Below are 22,290 nucleotides of genomic sequence, written 5' to 3'. Positions count from 1 at the left end.
GTGCACAGCTAATATTAAATAATTACATACAAATAAAATACAAACAATTACAAAGTCCATAGAATATCGCAACTTACAATTATATATGTATTAATTGTATATGTACGTTATAAACAAGACAATATTATTATAGAGGTTTTTGCCGAAGCCAAGTCTTGAGTCAAGTTTTGAGTCAAGAACCTTAGCCCCTAGGTGCGATCAGACTAGCGTATCTTTCAGCCGCTCCATAAGTCCTTCCTTTTGTTTGGAGTGCCATCTGCACTCGCCCCCTATCGTCCGGTGAAGCTGTAAAGGCCAGCTGCAGCCAACATTAGAATAGCTCGAATTAACTTAAGGGTTTTGTAATTCTGAAATTTAATACTAGATGGCGTTAAAAACGTAAAACTGCGGTTTCATTTCGGCCCATATATAATATCGTCATAATATACTAGTAATTACATATACATATACACGAATAGTCATTTGCTCTCTGTAATCTACCAAAGACAAATAATATTTTACTCTTTCCCATGCAGGTAGTGTAAATCGTGGCATTTATAATTTTAAATCACTAAAACAAACTCAGAATTTGTATAAAAAATATATTTTAAATAAACATTCAAAACCTTCTTACAAACACATGCCTTGATTCCGCAATTTAAAATAAATAATTCTATGAATATTATAATTCCAAATTCCTTTTCAAAATGAAATTTTAATTTTAAATTTAGAACAGAATAAAATAAATAAAGACATAAAATTATGATTTACAATATAATTGAAATCATACTTTTATGGTAAAGAATTATTATACAAATTAAAATTTAAATTCTATAATTCCATAATCAGAATGAATAATAAACAAAATTTTGGAACCGATTCAAATTTGAATGTATATTTCAAATTAAAATTTTGAAACGTTGCATTCCATATTTAGGAATCATAATTTAAATGAATGTTTCATGTAATTAAATTTTAAATTTTAAATCCTATAATTTCACGTTCAGAATGCATAATTTAAATGAAAATTTGGAATTTATAATTTAAAATAGTAACACTATTGACTACTGTTGACTCTGTTGTTAGTTGACTACTCGTACTGCTTCTTTATCTTCCTCTTGATACTGCGGCTCGTTCTCGATTTCTTCGTCTTCGTTGAAATCAACATCGTCATCGACATCCGCTTCCTAATAAAAATAGTAATAAATTATTAATTTTATTCTTTATTAGGGGCCGTTCAAGTACTACGTAAGCACTATTTCTTTGCTTTATTTATTTTGAATGACATGAGCCATGTCATCCAAAATAAAGTCTAGATGATGATTACGTCATTGGTATGTATTTACTTTTTTACACGAATGGCAACCCTCATATTGTCTTTGCTAAAAAAACAATACATTAATTGAAAAATGTCTACGTAATCATGGGGAGGGGGTTAGAGCTTTGCTTACTTTTGCTGACAAGGGGGATGGGGGTAAATAATTGTAATAAATTTGCTTACGTAATACTTGAACGGCCCCTTATACTTATAAACAAATTTTTGTAATTTAATTATGGCCAACAAACAATAATAATAATAATAATAGTATATAATAAATAAACCTGGACAGTTCATACAACATCGTCTAATCCCAAGCTCTGCTTTGATTGTGTTATAGGTACTAGACAATTGATATAAATATTTAAATGTTTTTTTTGTAAATACATACAAATATATGTATATATATATGTATATAGTGTTTTTGTGGTTATTACGTATTTACAATAAGAAAACAAAGGATATACTGGAATTACCCTTAAATAAGTTCACAACATCTGTTAAATCATATTTATTGAGCGAAGCCTATTACTCATTAAACGATTACTTGAATGACGAGCGTGCATGGCAATAGTTGTTCATTCACGGGATTTTCATTTAATGTTAGACATAGACACCTATATAAATATACATTGTAAATAAACTGGCTTTAAAAAAATGTAATTCAATTGAGTTTCTTGCCAGTTCTTCTCAATTGGATCTATATACCAAACTGGACGGTAGGGAAAAAAAATTAAATTATAATGTATAAAAAATTGACGTTTATAAGCGGCTAAAATGTCCTACATGAATAAATATTTTTTTAATTTGAATTTGAATAAATGTGTTTAAGTATTTGTATCCGTTGTCTAGTACCCATAACACAAGCTCTGCTTACCGTGACTAGATGGCGCTGTGTTAATTGTCCAGGGTTATTTATTTATTTATATCAGTTGTCTAGTACCCATAACACAAGCTCTGCTTACCGTGGGTCTAGATGGCGCTGTGTGCTCTATCCAGGGTAATTATTATTATTAATTCCTCTGGTGTTGCTCATTGGCGATGGTAATCACTCACGTGATTTAAAATCAAATCAGCATCAAAAATAATTTATTCATGTTGGACATTTTTGCCGCTTATGAACGTCGAGTTTATTGTAACGTGTATTAATATTTTTATATTTATAACAAAATTAAATAAACATAGACATGCCTGATACTGCTGGTACTCTGATATGAGGTCACTCATGTTGCTGGCAGCTTCAGTGAACTCCATCTCGTCCATACCCTCGCCGGTATACCAGTGCAGGAAAGCCTGGACAAACGAAACATGACTCAATACTCAAGGATATCTGAGGATTTGTATTTATATATATGGACTAGCTTTTGCCCGCGGCATCGCTCGCGTTAATTTATCCCCTTAGGGGTGGAATTTATCAATATGCTTTCTATGGGGAAGCCTACGTCATAGTAGATTTATGCATGCAAAGTCTCATACAAAGTTTAAAATTGACAAAGTTTCATACAAACTTTCATCCCCTATTTATCCCCTTGGGGGTAGAATTATCAAAATCCTTTCTTAGCGGATGCCTACGTCATAACATCTACCTGCATGCCAATTATTTTTTGGATTTTTTTTTATTTTATATTTATTTATTTATTAAAGGAAACCAAGGCTATTTAAGTATATTTTAAATATAAACGTCATATTAAGCCACTGACAGGCTTTCACAAATTACAACAGACTAATTTTAAAAAATTACATCACTACATTTAAAGGCAACAATACATTATAAAGTTAACAGAGAATATGAAATTAATTAACAAGAGTACAGTAACAAATGAATTTATACAAATATATACATATACATAATCTTCAATAATAATTAATTGTTATTTAAAGAAGGGCTCACTTAGTTGGTATCTCGCTGATTTAATATATTAATAAATAAAAATAGATAAATAAATAAAAATAATACATATACATAATCTTCAATAATAATTAATTGTTATTTAAAAAAGGGCTCACTTAATTGGTGTCTCTTCTAAAACGGTAATTTATTATTAGAAAATTACCGTTTTAAATGAAAGACGAAAGTACACGAACGGTAGCGCGGTACAGACAGTGGCGCGGTAAAACTAATAGGAATGTCGATTGACACGTCGTATTTAAAGATATTATGAAATTACAAGAAGAATGTATTAGTAATGTTAGAATAATAAAATAAAGAATAAATAAATAATTACCCGTCGCCTGTACATGGCCGTGAATTGCTCTGATATACGTTTGAATATCTCCTGGATGGCAGTCGTGTTGCCGATAAATGTAGCTGACATCTTCAGCCCTCGAGGTGGTACATCACATACAGACACCTTCAGGTTATTGGGGATCCATTCCACGAAATAACTGTAGATAAAAAAACATAATTATTATATTTGCACCGCCAACATCTATTCTCTGCACCACCTATGGTTGACTGGTAGAAAATGCCGCATGGTGGTAAGACAGCCAAATGCACTTTACTATATTTTGTATATTGTGTGCATTAAAGTTAAATAAATAAATTAATTAGATAGATAGATACATAGATAATTTCTTTATTCAACAATTACATACACATAGCATACATGAGATACATTTTATAAATAGATATAAAGTTTATATATAAATAATACAGAAATATAATGTTACAAAATAAAATAAAAATGGAGGTGGCTTTATGTGTCGCAATGATGAAGAGGCAACCAACTCAGCATGAAGCTACAGATAAGTCTGCAGCGCTGATATTCTGTTGGCTCCTATAATTAAATACATACTTACATACATATATACGTGAATGTTTATATATTACACTTCGAGCTCTTAAAAAATTATACTATTTCAAAACATTATACAATATATAAATAGATTAAAAATGAAGTGGTGTGTTATGTATATATATATTGTTAACCTATAGATACATACTACGTACATAAATAATAGTTGTTGTTAGCATATGATCGCTGGCTAATTATTATTTTTATTTGCGAATTGGATCAAATTTATGCTCAATGGATTTATATTATTTTGTTTAATTCCGCTATCAGTAGCATGTGTGAGTACACGAATTTAGTATTTGACTACCTACTCGTCCAGGCTTCGCTAGGGTTTTATTTTTCAGACTACTCTAATGCTGTTGGCCGCAGCTGGCCTTTACAGCTTCACCGGACGATAGGCGGCGAGTGCAGATGGCACTCCAAACCAAAGGAAGGACTTATGGAGCGGCTGAAGGCCAACTCCCGCCTGACGGATACGTCTTTAGTCTGAAGGCACCGCTAGGGGTTCGAACCTCAGCTTAGGCTGTCGTAATATCGATTCCCGTTTGAATTGGACGGGGGATCGAGGGGGGGGGGGCTTCGCACGGGTGTACATGGTGTACAGGGTGTACATTATATATATAAACCTTCCTCTTAAATCGCTTATAAAACCACTTTAAAATCCGTTGCGTAGTTTTAAAGACTTAAGCATACATAGAGACGGACAGACAACGATTGCGACTTTGTAATGACTTTGTAATGATGATATAACTACCGGTCTAGCGGTTTAGGTCACCGCTTTGCTTTACTTCGCAGGTTCGATTCCTTGCACGATACAAACATTTGTATTAGAAATTGGGCGAAATATAATGATAAATGTCAGGTAAGTGTGATGCAGACAAAGCTGCGCGGATCAGCTAGTAAAGAATAAATATGTAATAATATAAATAATATATAAATTATAATAATAAATAAATTTACATATAAAAAAAAGTATACTTATATAAAATAATATTATTTATATTTGAATATTGTACCTTGAATTCTTGTTTTGTATGGCCAATATTTGCTGGTCCACTTCCCTCATGGACATGTGCCCTCTGAACATTGTGGCGACGGTGAGGTACCGTCCGTGGCGAGGGTCGCACGCCGTCATCATGTTACCAGGGTTGAACATCTGGGAATTGCATTTATACCTTTATATATAGAAATTGCGTGTCACGTTGTTTATCCGCGATGGACTCCTAAACTACTGAACCGACTGAAATTTGATTTGCACATCACATCACATCTAATATTATAATATTAATTCATATTTATGTTCATCTATAAAGTATTTAAAATATGGGCCATGAAATCTCTCTCTCTCTCTCTCTCTCTCTCTCTCTTGCTAGCTATATATCCCACATGGTGGGACCACGTTCATATATCCCAAATGGATTCTTTTTAGTGGTGGGGTCAGCTTTCCTTATTTTTGTCCGCCACTTAATCCGGTCCCGGACGTCCTCCTCAGAGACCTCACACTCCATCATGTCCCTATCAACAACATCTATCCACCCCTTCCTTCCTTGGGCTATGAAATAAATAAATAAAATATATAACAATTCACACAACGCCATCTAGTCCCGTGATACCTCATATGTGATTCCACTGCCGAGGATTGAGAAACGCCTCTTATCCTGTAATTTCACTGTTTAATCTGCACCCTACAATCGAAACATCTTATAAAGCAAGCTGCTTGGCTGAAATAAGCGAGACTGAGGTACATACGCAGACAAGTTTTTTCAATCTACCATACTTACTTGGCTCATCAGTTCTGATACAGTCTGAGGGCGGTAGTTGAACGAATTCCTGGCTGTCAAAGGGGCGAAACCTGGAAATCAGAAATAAAAATATAAACCGCTTTTACCCGCGCAAGAATATTTGTTTTTTTTTAAATAAAAAGTATCCTATGGTCATTCTGATACCTCCAAGAACATGTGTACAAAATTTCATGATGATCGGTTCTGTAGTTTTTGCGTGAAAGCGTAATAAACATCCCTACATTTACATTTATAATATAATAATAATAATGCTCTTAGATTCTGCCCGCATTGTACGCCGGTTTCTCTCCCTGGGGCCCTGAACCCCGGCCGACTGCGCTTCTGCCGGGGGTAAGTTGCCATTTCTTCTCCTTAAGAGGGGAGATGAGAATTTTTCTTAAGTTTAAAAAAAATCTTTATACAATAGTTGCCCATACAATAATGAAATTTAAAAGTAATGAAGGAGACAAAACGGTCTACAACTCAGTGGGGGCAGTGAGTCCAACCTCTCTGCTGTTCTGTTATACTGTCCTTTACCAGTAAATTAATATAGCAATAAGAGAAATTATAACATTATTAAGGATGAAGGATTTTTGTGCGAAACCTGGAATAGAAAATAAATTCTGAAAGGTGCAGTGTGAAATTTTAGTTTTAATATTTCCATTTTGTTTTCCTTATGACTGACAATGGAATAGTGCATCCTCCTGTGTTAACGGTTTACGCTTGCTGGGCACCAGTGGAAGATGATAAGATGAACATGAGGTCAGGTCAGTCAGCCCATCGTGGTAAATTCACCATGAATTTATCACGATGGTTTCCAGGGGGAACCGCGTGGAGATCGACCTGACATAGTAATGTGGTCTTTTTCCATGTTTCGTTGTAATGAATAAACCTTACCTGGCATGAAGAAGTGAAGTCTGGGGAATGGCACCATGTTCACGGCCAGCTTCCGAAGGTCAGCGTTGAGTTGACCAGGGAACCGCAGACAGGTCGTCACACCCGACATTGTTAACTGTAACGTTATACAATACATTGATAGATAAATATATTCAACAATTAGATACATAAATAAATCGCTGATTTGTATTCCCACCCCTTCCTATCTACCCCCTATCTCACACTCCCTCACCTCCACCCCTATCTCCCCCTTGTCATCCACTTTTTTCTCACTATCTCCTTGAATTGTTGAGATAATATAGTTGTACAATGCAAAAAAATATCTTGAGTTCCTGAAGAGAGCACGGGACGCGGCCCCCACCGTGACACCAAGCAGTCACACATCTGAACACACCTCCCAAGCGCCTAAAATTCCCCACACAACGAATCCCTTATCCGGAATACCTCGAAATCCACCACGAAGAGAAGCGAAGAGCACTTTTTATCTTTTCCCTATACCTATTTAGTCTATGATCATCCCGCACTCCCGCCATCTTATTATTTAATCTGTGACAGCTTACTGTCACGCTGACAGTTCATATTTCGTTTATTAACCAATTTAAAAAACTTCTTTACATATATGCAAAGAGTAAAGTTAATGTACCAAACATATATGGCAAGTCATAATATGGTACTCACGGAAATCAAATGATTGAGGTCCCCATAGCTGGGACTGCTTAACCTCAGCGTTCGGAAGCATATATTGTAAAGTGCTTCATTGTCGATACAAAACGTCATATCTGTATTCTCCACCAGCTGATGTACAGAGAGAGTGGCGTTATATGGCTCCAACACTACCTCGCTTACCTGAAATGAAAATAAAAATATTGTAATGGGTACATACAGCCTATGCTGTAAATAATATAAATGACGTAGTGGAGTAACTTGAAACGGTCATGCTCGCTATAAAGTTTAAACTTGTGGCGACGTGGTTATGGATATTTATGGTTATGATTATTTGTTTTTGTCTGCATGTTTTCTATGTATTTACAAAAAAATGTTGAGTTGAACTCCATTCTCCACAATTAGCTTCTCAGTTGGGCCGTTGTGCGTGTAGAGCCAGACTACTAAAGTAGCCAGCCAAGCTTCTCACAAAAGCGCAGAAGTCTCCTGCTGTTTTCACAGGCTTCAAGTTCCTCCCAAAAGCTTCTGCGCTTTTGGGTTTCCTGCTGTCTTCATAGGCTTCACGGAAAGACCTCACCGTTCCGAGGATTTAGAATAGAATAGAATAGAATAGAATAGAATAGAATATAAAATCATTTATTCAAATAAACTTACATTGAAGCACTTTTGACTAGTCATAACATTTTTTTTTTAATCTACCGCTCATTCGGAATGCTGTCTCATCACAAGAAGAACAAGCAAGAAACTTGTGTGTTGCTCTTTTAAATAATTTATTCTTACTTCCAATTTAAGTTTAAGTGTGTGAATACAAACCACCGATTAGCACTAATTCAATGAAATATTTTATTTATTTATTTGTTTTCGTTGTGTGGCCACTGCTGCGCACGCCAGGATTACGTGAGCGGTCGTTTCTTCGGCTTCAAAGCAGCCCCGACAAAGGGAACTGTCTGTAGCACCTATTGTGTACAGATGTTTGTTTAAGGGACAGTGGCCCGTTATTGTCCCTATCATTATTTTGAAGTTATGCCTATCGAGATTCAGTAGGCGTTTTGTCAATCGATGGTTTGTTTTTGGAATTGCCACTTTTACTCGTTTAGTACGTATAACAATAATTCACATTTCAGGACAATTCACACAGCGCCATCTAGTCCCAAGCTATGCACAGCTTGTGTTATGGCTACTAGACAACTGATATAAATACATAGATACATTTTTTTTGTAAATAAACACATATTATACATAGAAATCACGCGACCGATACAAACAATCATACTCATGAATACAAATGTTTGTGCCGCGCGAGGAATCGAACCCACGACCATCGGATAGTAAAGCGGTGTGCTAAACCACTATAAATACTAGTATAACATAAGTACTGCACATAGTATGGGAATAGATGGCGCTGTGTGAATTGTCCAGGGTTGTTTAATTCCCGTCATCATTGAAACTTACCTTAGGCGAGGGTACAACGCTGAAAGTGTTCATGATTCTGTCAGGGTACTCCTCTCTGATCTTGCTGAGGAGCAGAGTACCCATACCAGATCCTGTGCCTCCGCCCAGGGAGTGTGTCATCTGGAACCCTGTGAAATTAAAGTCAATATCATTATATCATACTACATGTGTCCGCGGTTTCACCTGACAGACAGATTTCAGACAGACAGACAAAAATTGTAAAAAATGTTATTTTGGTGTATGTACCGTATTTATATTCAAATGCATGTAGTAAAAAACGGTGATCTCTATATTACAAACAGAGACTCAATGTTAAATTCCACGCGGACGAAGTCGCGGGAACAGCTAGTTCATGAATATTATTATTTTGTTTTTAATGTCAGCGATTTTAAACAAAATAATATTGTTTATGATAATATTATTAACAATCTGGATTATGAAAAAGTTAATTTGGTAAATTAATGTATTTAACTGTTTACCTTGTAAACAGTCACAATCTTCGCTCTCTTTCCTGATGACATCCAGCACAGCATCCACCAGCTCGGCGCCTTCTGTGTAATGACCCTTTGCCCAGTTGTTGCCTGAGAAAATAAATAATTATGTATGGTGTTTATATTATCAACTATTCTTTTTTTATATTATCTGTGCAATCACAGAGCAATAAACACTACGTTTTATAAGAGTTGACAGATTATATCTTTATATATAAAAACTAGCTGTCCCGGCAAACGTTGTTTTGCCATATAAATTAATAACGCTATAAAAAAATAGGGGTTGATGATAGAAGGGTGAAAATTTAGGATTGTATGTATTTTTATATGTTGTATCATAAAAAAATAGGAACTAAACATTTTGTATAAAAAATAAAAAAAAAAATTTGCGGTGGACTACCCCTAACATTTAGGGCGATGAAAAATAGATGTTGGCCGATTCTCAGACCTACTCAATACGCTGACAAAATTTCATGACAATCGATCAAGCCGTTTCGGAGGAGTATGGGAACGAAAATTGTGACACGAGAATTTTATATATAAGATTGCATGTCACGTTGTTTGTCCGCTACGGACTCCTACTGAACCGTTTGCAAATTTGATTTGCATTGCAATTTGATCCAACTTGAAAGATAGGATAGCTTACATCTCAATTTATAGTCGCAATATTATTTTATACAAGAACCTTAGACACAGCAATGGCCGGGTCTGCTAATGTTAAATAAATAATAAAATGATATAATTTATTCATTTGTTTATGTCAACTTTACTCATTCTTTGTACATCATGTCTTAAAGAAAGTGTATAATATGAACGTGGATGGCTGTAAAGGGAGGGGACGCCCTAAAAAAGATGGATGGATTGTGTGAAAGATGATATGAATAAAAGAAAAGTATGTTCAGATATGACGGCCGATAGAGAGCAGTGGAAGAGAATGACATACTGCGACGACCACAAATAATGGGATAAAGGGAAGGCAATGATGATGATTCTGTCAACTTTGATATTTGGCAGTAAAATGTCCTAAAATTGTAATTCTGAACAATATTTATTTAAAAGCAACACACAAGTTTCTTGTTCGTTCTTCCTCTTCTTCAAACTTTTCTATCCTGAGCTAGGTCAGATACCATTTTGCGTTTTTTTTATCACAAGAAGCTTCTTAATTATTTTTAGTGACAAAGAGTAATGTCGAGAATTGAGTATTTTTAATTTTGATGTGGTTTGTACCACAGATAAGATAATATTTGTACTGAATTATTTATGTAAAGTCATTCTTTTTAACGTCCTTTTCATTGGAAAGTTTGTGCTCATAACGAGTTTATAGCGAGTCGGTGACTAGTTTTTGAGAAAATAATGTAAGATACTGAAGGGAATTGTAGGAATTGAAATAATCTTTATTCAAATAAACTCAATACAACCACTTTTGAATAGTTATATTTTTTTATTCTACCACTCATTCGGAACGCAGACTCATCACAAGAAGAACTTGCAAGAAACTTGCGTATTGCTTTTTTGAATTAATGTTATTTTAAATAAATGAATACAAAGTAACATTTTTTTTTATTGAGGGATTACGCTATTGTCAGGTGCTTTGGACCTTACATTGGGACCTTCATAGATCTATTGTGCTCGCCCTAAGACGAGTAAGAGTCATGCGATAATCAACATAGATACCGCTACGATATAATCCAGTTATCGTCACTTCGAGCTATTTTTTTTTATAACACAGGGGACAAATGGGCATGCGGCTCACCTGATGGTAAGTGATTACCGCCGCCCATGAGCACCCGCAACACCAGGGGAATTGCAAGTACGTTGTCGGCCTTTTAAAGAAGGAATAGCTCTTGAAGGTTTCAATATCGTATCGGTTCGGAAATACCATTGCTGGAAGGTGATTCCACAATGTGGTTGTGCGGGGCAAAAAGTTTCTAGAAAGTCGCACTGTGAAGGACCGCCATTCATTCAGATGATCAGGATGGTATTTTAGTTTCTGGCATACCAGCTGACTCACGCAACTTCGTCTGCGTCACACTTACTTGACATTTATCATTACATTACATTTCGCTCAATTTAGATACTATCTTTTTAAATCATAGCCTATGTGTTATTCTGATGTATAAGCTATATTATTGTAAAGTTTCATTAAAATCTGTTCGGTAGTTTTTGCGTGAAAGAGTAACAAACATCCATACTCACAAACTTTTACGTTTATAATATTAGTGAGATATGATCAAATGAAGGCAGGTGGGCCGCTTGATTATCATTTCCAACTAGTTATTTACGAGGAAATCAAAACATTATTATATTTTTAAAACATCATGCACCTTTAAAGTGGAGATAACGAGATACGGTACTGATAATACGAACACGTCGTCGTTTGGTATGATACGAACATTAGTAATTGGGGTGCCAGTACTACATATACCAGAGGTAGAAGTCTTATGGATGATAATGGAATGGTGCACCCGCCTGCGCTAACGGTATACGCTGGCGGGGCACCAGTGGAGGATGATATGATGAGCATGAGGTCAGGTCAGTTAGCACATCGTGACAAATTTACCAGCTATTTATAACGATGGTTTTTAGAGACGACCTCGCTGGTCTAGCGGTCTAGCACACCGCTTTATGTCCGATCGTCGCGGGTTCGATTCCTCGCACGGCACAAACATTTGTACTCATGAGTACGATTGTTTGTATCGGTCTGGATGTTTTCTATGTATAATATGTATGTATTTACAAAAAACAATGTATTTGTAACAGTCATCTAGTACCCATAACACAAGCTTTAGCTATCTTAGCTTGGGTCTAGATGGCGCTGTGTGAATTGTTTATTTAGTTAATAAGTTTAGAGTATTATTATTATTATTATATATATATATATATTATATCTCCCTTTTGACGGGGGTAATATATTCAAACACGCGGGCCTTAGCCAAGCATGGATGAGTTATGTGATGAAGATAGAAATTTTCTTACTATTCGGCATGTGTTTAGTATGACGGCTTTTTGTAGTAGTTCTATTGTAGAGGAGGGGATATACAACGTGATAGGGGGAACCGCGTGGAGGTCAACCGGACATAGTACATTGCTAGCAATGGGGTTATTAGTCCCCATTACTACCAGTCCCCTTCAACCTATGACGTCATGTTAGGGTTCAGGGCTAGGGCTAATAAATTTAAAGTAAGACATTGTACATCATGAGGGGTTGGAAATTCATCCAAAGTTCGTATAAAAATCATGAAATCTTGGAATTTTATCTAGTCTTAGATCGGGTCTTAGATTATGTGAAGTTTTATAAATTAAAATTTGACCTTCCGAGATGCGTCATTTCGGAGGGAAGAAAGGCGGGTGGTGAATTATGGGTCTTACGAAGCCAAATGTTTGTTAATTTGTATGTTGGCAACCCTGATTAGCAATTACCACCCGCGCTACATTCAGATTGATTATATTTAATTAGTGTGTATTGTTATTTTTCCTTATTCAAAACATCCGAAAAATTTGTTATTCGTCATATATTTCTTTCTAACTAGATAGATTTTGCAATACAGTATAAATTACAGAAAAGGAAGAGTATATAAAAGATAAGAAGCGTCTTGATAGTAATGTGAACTAATAACCCCATTGTTAACAAAGTACCATGTCAGGTTCCCCTGGAAACCCTCGGGATAAATTCCTGATTAATTTATGAGGTTGGCCTAACTGAGCTGACCTCATGTACAGCTTATCATCCTCTACTAGTGCCCCGTTAGTTTTAACCGATAAACCATTCCACAATCATCCATAAAAAATGTCTAAAAATAGATAGATTGCCCGTAGCCCTGCGCAAAGCACAGAGTAAGTCTGTTTTCAAACGGAAAATTTTTGATTATTTCTTGATTGAACAAAACGGTTGATAATTATTTATTGTTGTCATAATATATATGTAAATTTCTCTTTTATTTAATTTTATTGGTGTATCATTATTATGTGTTATAGTAGGTATATATTTATATTTATGTATGTATAATTGTAATTATTTTTAAGAAAACCTATTTACCTATGTTAGGTAAAATTATAGGTTAGTCCTTTCCCACCGCTGCCCATCAACCGCTTTCTGTTCTTACCTAATGGTTAGCTGGTAGAGAATGCCATATGGCATTAAGCTCGCCAAATTGTACAATTTTTAAAAGTGCAATAAAGAATAAATAAATAAATAAATAAAAATCAATGAAAATAGTGAATAATAAAATTTCAAACATTTCTAAATCCACCGCGGTAGAAGAATCCAGTTTAGAGGCAGGAGCATACCCAACTCTGCCCCCCTTCTATCCCCCAATGGGCTGGCGTGCACACGTATCCACAATTAAGTAGGGCAACATAGGTGGCCCTAGCAACGAGATAGGGTAGGAAGATCTCATGAAGATTTTTCCACACAAAAAAAGTTTAGTAAATCTGACGTAAGCACTTCACAATTTCGTAATGAGTAAAAGAAAGAAAATCTCAAAAGACAAGTTTTAGATACCTGCACCACTCTGACCGAAGACAAAGTTGTCAGGTCTGAAGAGTTGTCCGTAGGGGCTGGCCCTCACTGCGTCCATTGTTCCAGGTTCGAGGTCCACCAAAACTGCGCGGGGTACATATTTACCTGAGGAAAGAAATTACAAAACTTTGAATGTACACCGTATCAAAATGGTTAACGACTATTTCCCACGACGATACAGTGGTGATTCTAAATAATTGTAGTTATACAAATTCAAAAATTATTTATTAAACAAAAACTTAAGAAATTTCTATTAGAAAATCAAATTTCCACTGTATAACTGTCCGTACTGTATTGTTTTATATATGTATTTTCATTTCCATTTCATTTCCATACATTATCATAGCATAGATTTACACCTTATCAGAGCCACCAACAGTGCACGTTCACGAGGGCAGCAGTAGGTACACAATTTCTATATTTTAAATTATTTTACAAGGTTCCACTGAAAATCAGCGTTTGGGCATTACAGCCCAGACACAAAGCTGAGTGGAAACCAATTTGGTCGCAGCTGTATTTTTAAAATAATTTGTTATAATTTTTGTAAAATGTTGTATGATTGTTTTGTATGCGCCAAATAAATATATTTTTCTTTTTTTCTTCTTTCTATTCATTTCTATTCATCACATTTTAGCCGCTTATGAACGTCAAATTTTTTGTATTATAATTTTTTCCCAACCGTATGTAAAAACACACACCCACAAATTTAATTCTACACATATAAATACACACAAACGTACACACGTCCTATCGTGAGGTGAAGCTGTAAAATCCAGATGCGGACAACAGCATTAGAGTAGTCCGGAAAAAACAAGTCTTACCACTGGATGCCTCATGGTAATACACGTTGAGACGCTCCTGCTGCAACGAATTCTCTCCATTATACAACCCATTGGCATCTATTCCATGCTCATCTGATATCACCTCCCAGAACTGAGGACAGATTAAAAATAATATTAATACGCGAAGCAACAACCTTGTACACTTTTTTACGAGAATTATACGAATGGAGGCGTATGGAATAGTACATGTAGGATAAAAACTGCTTAAAAAATACATTAAATAAATAAAAACAATATTACACAAGTATTTGTTTATTCCTTTGCACACAAAATTATATACATGGCAGACTTAATGCCTGATGGCATTCTCTACCAGTCAACAGTCGCTGTGATCAGAGATAGTATGGCATGTAATATTATATTATCTGTGGTATGGCGGTGCAATTTTACAAGTATAAAATACAAACATACAAATATGATATTAAACTATAATAAATGTTTATTTACATAACTTAATTATACTCCTAAGGTACCTAAAATTAAAAAGCTTAAAAAATATAATACAATAACTAAAATATATTATTAAAAGGTTAGTCGACATCACAGAAGACCGAAGAGCTGGCAGCTACCTCGGACAAAGAATTAGTCTAGCTATTCAAAGAGGGAACGCTGCCAGTATCTTCGGAACGTTGCCTAAAGGGACCCCTTTTAATAATATATTTTAGTTATTGTATTATATTTTTTAAGCTTTTTAATTTTAGGTTCTTAGTTGTACAATTAAGTTATGTAAATAAATATACAATACATATGGTTTCATGACATATATCTTCAGACAGTGGTTTGTCTAAATATTGCTACAGGTATTTCGAGTAGTGTTCCCGCAAGGATCTCTTTAAAGTAAATTTAGTTTGACATCTTCTAAGATGTATTTGACACAAAAAAGCATATTACATACATACTCTTTATTGAGAATATTAACTATATTGTTTGTATTTAATATTATTTATGTATAGTTTTACTAAATGTTAAATTAATTATGGTCCAATTTAGATTATTGAGCGACCACTAGTCTTTGTTTTTAAATCATACGCATGTTTATACTGCGTGAGCTTAACCGATTTTTATGAAATTTTATATATATCTACATATAATCAGTAGGTCTGAGAATCGGCTGCTATCTATTTTTCATACCCCTAAGTGATAAGGATTGTTCACCCCTAACATTTTTTTTTCGACAATGTTTTATAGTTTTATAATATGGTATTAAAACATACATACAACCCTAAATTTTCACCCTTCTATCACCATCCCCTATTTATTAATAGCAATATTAGTTTATATGGCAAAAAAATGTTTGCACGGTCAGCTATACTTGTAAATATCTATATTTGAGATTGTATTCGTCAGTGTAGACAGTTATGAATGTCATAAACTAAAATTATATTACAGATAGCTGGGTAACTTCTATTTTTATCAATTCAAACACAGCGGCATTGATCAATCGGTTTTGTTAAGTATGATTATTTGTAATAACTGGATAGTAAATAGGTTTTACAATTTTTAATGGTTGATAATGGATACTGACACGACTAACTTGTGAATAATATTGTCGAAAGAAAAATAGAATTATAGAAGGAAAAATAGAAGGAAAGAGTGGAAGGGGAAGACCAAGACACAGCTATATCAAGGAAAAAGGTGGAGTCGTGTCGTATCAATAGTCAAAGAGCATGATGGAAGAGCGCAGGAAGTGGCAAGAGCTCCATCGACAAGAGCATGGCTCTTAAATTATGAATGAATGAATGGATACTGATATGGAAATCTATTATGACTATTCAAAAGTGCTTAAATTAAGTTTATTTGAATAAATGATTTTCTAATCTATTCTATTCTGTTCTTTTCTGCTCTGTTCTGTTCTGTCCTGTTCTGTTCTGTTATATTCTGGAATATGATACTTGGTACGGCACGATGAATTTATGAAAAATGTTATTGTGGGAAAAAATAGAAGGAAAGAGGGGAGAGGAAGACCAAGGCACAGCTACATCGAGCTAATTAAAGATAAAATTGGAGTCGTGTCGCATCATCAGTTAAAGAGCATGATGGAAGAACATGGAAAGTGGCAAGAGCTTATATTATGAACGAATTAATGGAATGTTCAGTCTGTGCTAACGGTCTACGCTGGGGCACGAGCGGAGATGATAAGATCAAGTATGTTTGTCCGTCATGGAAAATTCAGTAGTAATTTATCATGATGATACTATAAAATTGAAGAATTCGTTAACGATCATAATGTTTTTATAGAAAAACTTTTAGCACTGACAATATGATCTGATTACACTAATAATGAGTGCGTAGCGATTTCTATGTTGATTATCGCATGCCTCTTACTTGTTATACTGTAATTATTTATATAAAAAAACATCTATTAAAAGAGCAACACACAAGTTTCTTGCTCATTCTTCTTGTGATGAATCTGCATTCCGAATGAGTGGTAGAATCAAAATATGACTATTCAAAAGTGCTTGTAATGAGTTTATTTGAATAAAGTATGTTTCTATTTCTATTTCTATGCTCTGAAAAGCAAGCACACCCTTCACACCAACCAGTTACATAAGTTAAGATAGCTAAAGCTTGTGTTATGGGTACTAGATAACTGATACAAATACATAGATTTTTTTCGTAAATACATAGATATTATACATAGAAAACATCCAGTGGGATACAAACAATCATACTCATGAATACAAATGTTTGTGCGAATCGAACCCGCGACCATCGGTCGTAAAGCGGTGTGCTAGACCACCGAGGTAGTCGTGTAGACTTGTGGCACTTAAAGTTTGTTTCGTCTTTATTGTTATATGTTTTTTTTTTATATTTATTTTGTACTAGCTAAATGTGTCTGTAATAATAAAAAAATTCCCTAGAAACTATGATCGCCTGTTTTATTTTATCTCCTTAAGGGTAACATTTTTACAAACTTTGAATGTCATATCTGTATTATTAGACAATTTAGTGTTTCACCATTTATTGTTTTATTATACGTTCAATAATCGTTACACATTCTTCTAACATTTTATCAACTTTTCTTATGACTGTTTGTGTCATTTGTCTTCTGACACTGACTTATTTATACAACGTAGATTATATATCATTATTACTACTACAATATACAATATCTCACTTACAATCCTTTTTTCTCATTAAAGCCTAGTAGCCTAGGTACTTTCTCAGAGTCTACACTAACCAAATTTCACCAAATTTCATCTAAATCAGTGTCGTAGTTTTGGTATGAAAGCGCAACAGACAGAGTTACTTTCGCATTTCGTATATTAGTATGAATATGAATGTGTGTGCCGAAGATGCAAATAAACTTATCTATCTATCTATCTATCTAAACTTTATAATATCACAAACAGCCCCGCCAAACGTTTTATTATTAAATTAATTTAATCAGTTATCGACCGACGTGAGTCCAATGATTGATTAATTACTTTTAAAAATGGGTGTTGATGTGAAAACACCTATTTTTATTATGAATATTTAATATTGTAATGGGTGAAAACTGTGATCGGTACAGCCTATGCTGTAAATAATATAATTGACGTAGTGAAGTAACGTGAAACAGTCATGTTGTGGCGGCGTGGTGGGCCGGGTCGATGTGCTCCCTCTAATATGGTTGAGTACAATGATGGCTAGCTCATACGTCATACTCGTGAACGGGTGCTGCTTGTGGGAAATGGTCTGTTCAGGTTGTGAACACTGATTAAATTTTTTGTTCTTTGCGATAGCATATGCTGGTGGTCACTCTATTCTCCCAAATTTGAATTTTAATGACTGTGTATTATTATAAACATGTTCCATTATTATTTGAAAAAAATACGAGTTTCTTGTCAGTTCTTCTCATCTCGATATCATTCCGAACTGACGGTAGATTTGACATATCATAAGAGTCTGTAATAGACCTACATGAATAAAGATATTTTGAATTTTTAATAGCAATATCAGTTGAAATGATGTTGAAATTAAGGTGAATATTTAAGCATTTTGAAGTAAATATTCTTTATTGCACTTATATATATAGCAAGAAACAACATATTGACGACCTCGGTGGTCTAGCGGTCTAGCACACCGCTTTACGTCCGATGGTCGCGGGTTCGATTCCTCGCACGGCACAAACATTTATATTCATGAGTATGATTGTTTGTATCGGTCTGGGTGTTTTCTATGTATAATATGTATGTATTTACAAAAAAAAACAATATCTATGTATATGTATCAGTTATCTAGTACTCATAACACAAGCTTTAGCTAGCTTAACTTGGGTCTAGATGGCGCTGTGTGAATTGTCCTGAGATTATTATTATTATTATTTATATAAATAAAAATGTGAGCAGAGATAAGTCCACCCTTGCACTTATCTCTGAAAGAGATCTCTTCCAGTCAACCTAACGCTGTGTCAGTGGACATATTTAGCGGATAATGAATAGAATAGAATAGAAGAATAGAAAATCATTTATTCAAATAAACTTAATTTAAGCACTTTTGAATAGTCAACATTTTTTTAAATCTACCGCTTATTCGGAAAGCTGTCTCATCATAAGAAGAATAAGCAAGAAACTTGTGTGTTGCTCTTTTAAACAATCCTTGTAAGTTCACATTTTACAAGTCGAAACGTGTGAATACAAACTACCAACCAGCACTAATTTATTTGGGCTCAAATATAAAAACACAATAAGATTAAATCAGTCGTAGTGATAAGAGCAGACCAGTCCCTACAAGCAGCACTCGTTCACGAGTATGACGGATGAACCAGCCATCACTGCGCTCGACCATATTTTAGGGAGCCCAATGACCCGGCCTACCACGCCGCCACATGTCTGGACATTTTAGTGAGCATGACTACTCATTCCACTCGACCACGTCACAGCTACAATACAAATGGTAATGCAAGAGTTCTAAACACACAAATAGAATTTTAATGATTTTAATGGTCATAAACAATTAACTCAAATCAATTAAAAATTCAGGTGGACCACCCTTATCTCTTAGGGGTTTTATTTTTCAGTAAATATTGCAACATAGTGGTTATTGTTTCAAAAATATTTTTAAATAACCTTCACGTTTACTTAAATACCTTAATTACGTAAAAACGAGGATTAAGTATTAAGTACATAATTGATTAATTTAGGTATAATTGTTACTTATATAAATTAAACTAATTTATTTAATTTATGCCTAATAGTAAATATCATAGACGGTTTTAAATTAAAACTTTATGATGAATAACCTATTATCCTACATTCTATTTAAAAAAAAATCAAGTACATTCGGTACCTAACCTTAAAACCGGATATATAGATAAAAAAATACCTTTGAACCAATTTGATTCCCACACTGACCGGCCTGCACATGCACTATTTCTGGCATTATAAAAACTTTCTTTTGCACTTAAAAATTATGACTATTTAAAACAAAATTAATATACTTTTTATAGGTATTTTATGGACTGACACAGTTAATGTACTAGTCATAATGTTAATGTGATATTTTATCAGTATTATCTGATTATATCTTGCTGATATAATACCGATGAGTGATACACGTAGTATAAAATTTACTAGGTATCTATTTGCTCTGTGATAAAGTTTATATTGCGAGAACTATAGATACGAATTACGTGTATCTGTGGCAGGCCGAGGAATTGAAGAAACCGGAAATTATTTTAGAGTTTAATTTCTTTTATTTAATATCTCATGAGATTTTAACCTTCAATTATATTTATATTTCAGAAAATTACAAACTATGTAGGTACATAATATTTAGTGTAGTGAGTAATAAATTAAACATACCTTCATTATTTAAAATACATTGTAAATTTTTTATATAAAAAAAAAGCATTTCTTACGACTTCAGGACAATGTTTTTTTAACGAACTGTTAACTTACACACTTAAACTTTTAACCTACTCCACTGTCACTTTCATATAAATATAAAGTAAGGAGATTCTTAGTAATGGTGATCCCATTGCTAGCAATGTACCATGCCATTGTTGACCTCCACCCAGTTCCCTCTGGAAACCATCTTCATCATTTTTGGTAAATTCACCATGACGGGCAAACAGACCTGATCTCGTACTTGTGAGTTCACATTAATATTGAAGAAAAAATCCGATATTTTAAAAAGATATTAAAAAAAGGTAGTTTTTATGTTTAGTACTAATGAAGTACCCAATTTAAAAATTATTACAAATGTTGTAAATAGCGCCATCTAGTATTTATAGACTGACCTACTACACTGACTTTAGTCTATAAATGCGGAGGTCGGTAGTTGAATATCCTCTTTCATTGAGTAAGCCGCGGCATTCCGTCGACGAGCGCAGAGCGTGCCAGTTGTGTTTTGGATGCTAAAGTGAATTGTATTAGGAATGGGTTTATCGCGGTCTTAGTTGGACCTGGGGGGGAAGCTGCAAGTAGTGAAGGTGAGTGTTAATGCATTCTAAAAGGGCCTTTTAAACCTACACCCGTGTCACAAGTCACGGGCGCTACTTGGGGTTTCCCTTGCGGTAGCCGGCTTCAAAGCCTAAATCATCTTTTATTACTGCTTCTTACATACTATATTGTGTTAAATCTAAATTTACAGAATGGGCAACAGTAGGAATACTTAAAAGTAGAAACATTTTATTTGATTTATATGATCAAAAAAAATATAGATTTGATGACAAATTTACGACTTATGTGAGAAATTACTCTAAAATTTTCAAACAAGTTTGTATTGCAGCTAAATCTAATTTTATAAATAAACAAATTAATCAGTCCTCTGACAAAATTAAGACCATCTGGGGAATTATAAACAAAGAAACTGGACGGTCTGAAAAAGCCTGCAATCAATTCTCATTAAATTATGACAATAAGTTAATAACAGCAACAAAAGATATAGTTCATATTTTCCAAGATTTTTTTGCTAATATTCCGATTGATATTACATCTTCTCTAGACTCATCCCCAATTCGAGCAAAAACATTACTGGAGGCTAATGTCAGCCCTTGCTCTTTAACATTTAAATTTTCACTATCCTATCCATTCTCCACTGGTGCTACCACCAACATATACCGAGCACAGGAGTGTAAAACATTTCACCATCATCCCTAAAAAATCGACGTCGCTGTCTGTTTACTTACATCTCTTAAATTATGCAACAGATTTCAATGCAGTTTTCAGCAATTATAGAGCGATTCAAGAGAAAGGTTTATTTGTATAATACATGCGTGTTATAGTATAGAACTAGCCGAGAAGTTCTATGGTTTGTAATACATGCATGTGAAACCGGAACGGGTTACTTTTAAAATAAGGATTAGAACTGTGAACTGTTAAATGTATACATATCTATATATATATATATATATATATATATATATATATATATATATAAATAAAATTGGAGTATCTGTTTGTAATATTGAAATAACCGTTTTTTAATACATGCATATGAATATAAATACGGTACATACAACAAAATAATATTTTATTACAATTTTTGTCTGTCTGTTTGTTCCGGCTAATCTCTGAAATGACGGGACTTTTATTGGCAGGTAGCTGATGTAATAAGGAGTAACTTAG

General features: G+C 34.2%; 1 pseudogene; it reads right to left on the bottom strand.

Moving 5' to 3' along the window:
* Positions 1 to 1,061: 1,061 nt before the first annotated feature.
* Positions 1,062 to 20,316, bottom strand: LOC131843589 (tubulin beta chain-like; annotated as a pseudogene).
* Between the last annotated feature and the right edge of the window lie 1,974 nt (positions 20,317 to 22,290).

This window comes from Achroia grisella, unplaced genomic scaffold (genome assembly GCF_030625045.1).
Source record: "Achroia grisella isolate CSIRO2021 unplaced genomic scaffold, CSIRO_AGI_Agris_v1 utg32193, whole genome shotgun sequence".
Taxonomy (NCBI): domain Eukaryota; kingdom Metazoa; phylum Arthropoda; class Insecta; order Lepidoptera; family Pyralidae; genus Achroia; species Achroia grisella.
Note: the sequence above shows the minus strand (reverse complement) of the source record. Positions and strands in the feature narration are given on the sequence as shown.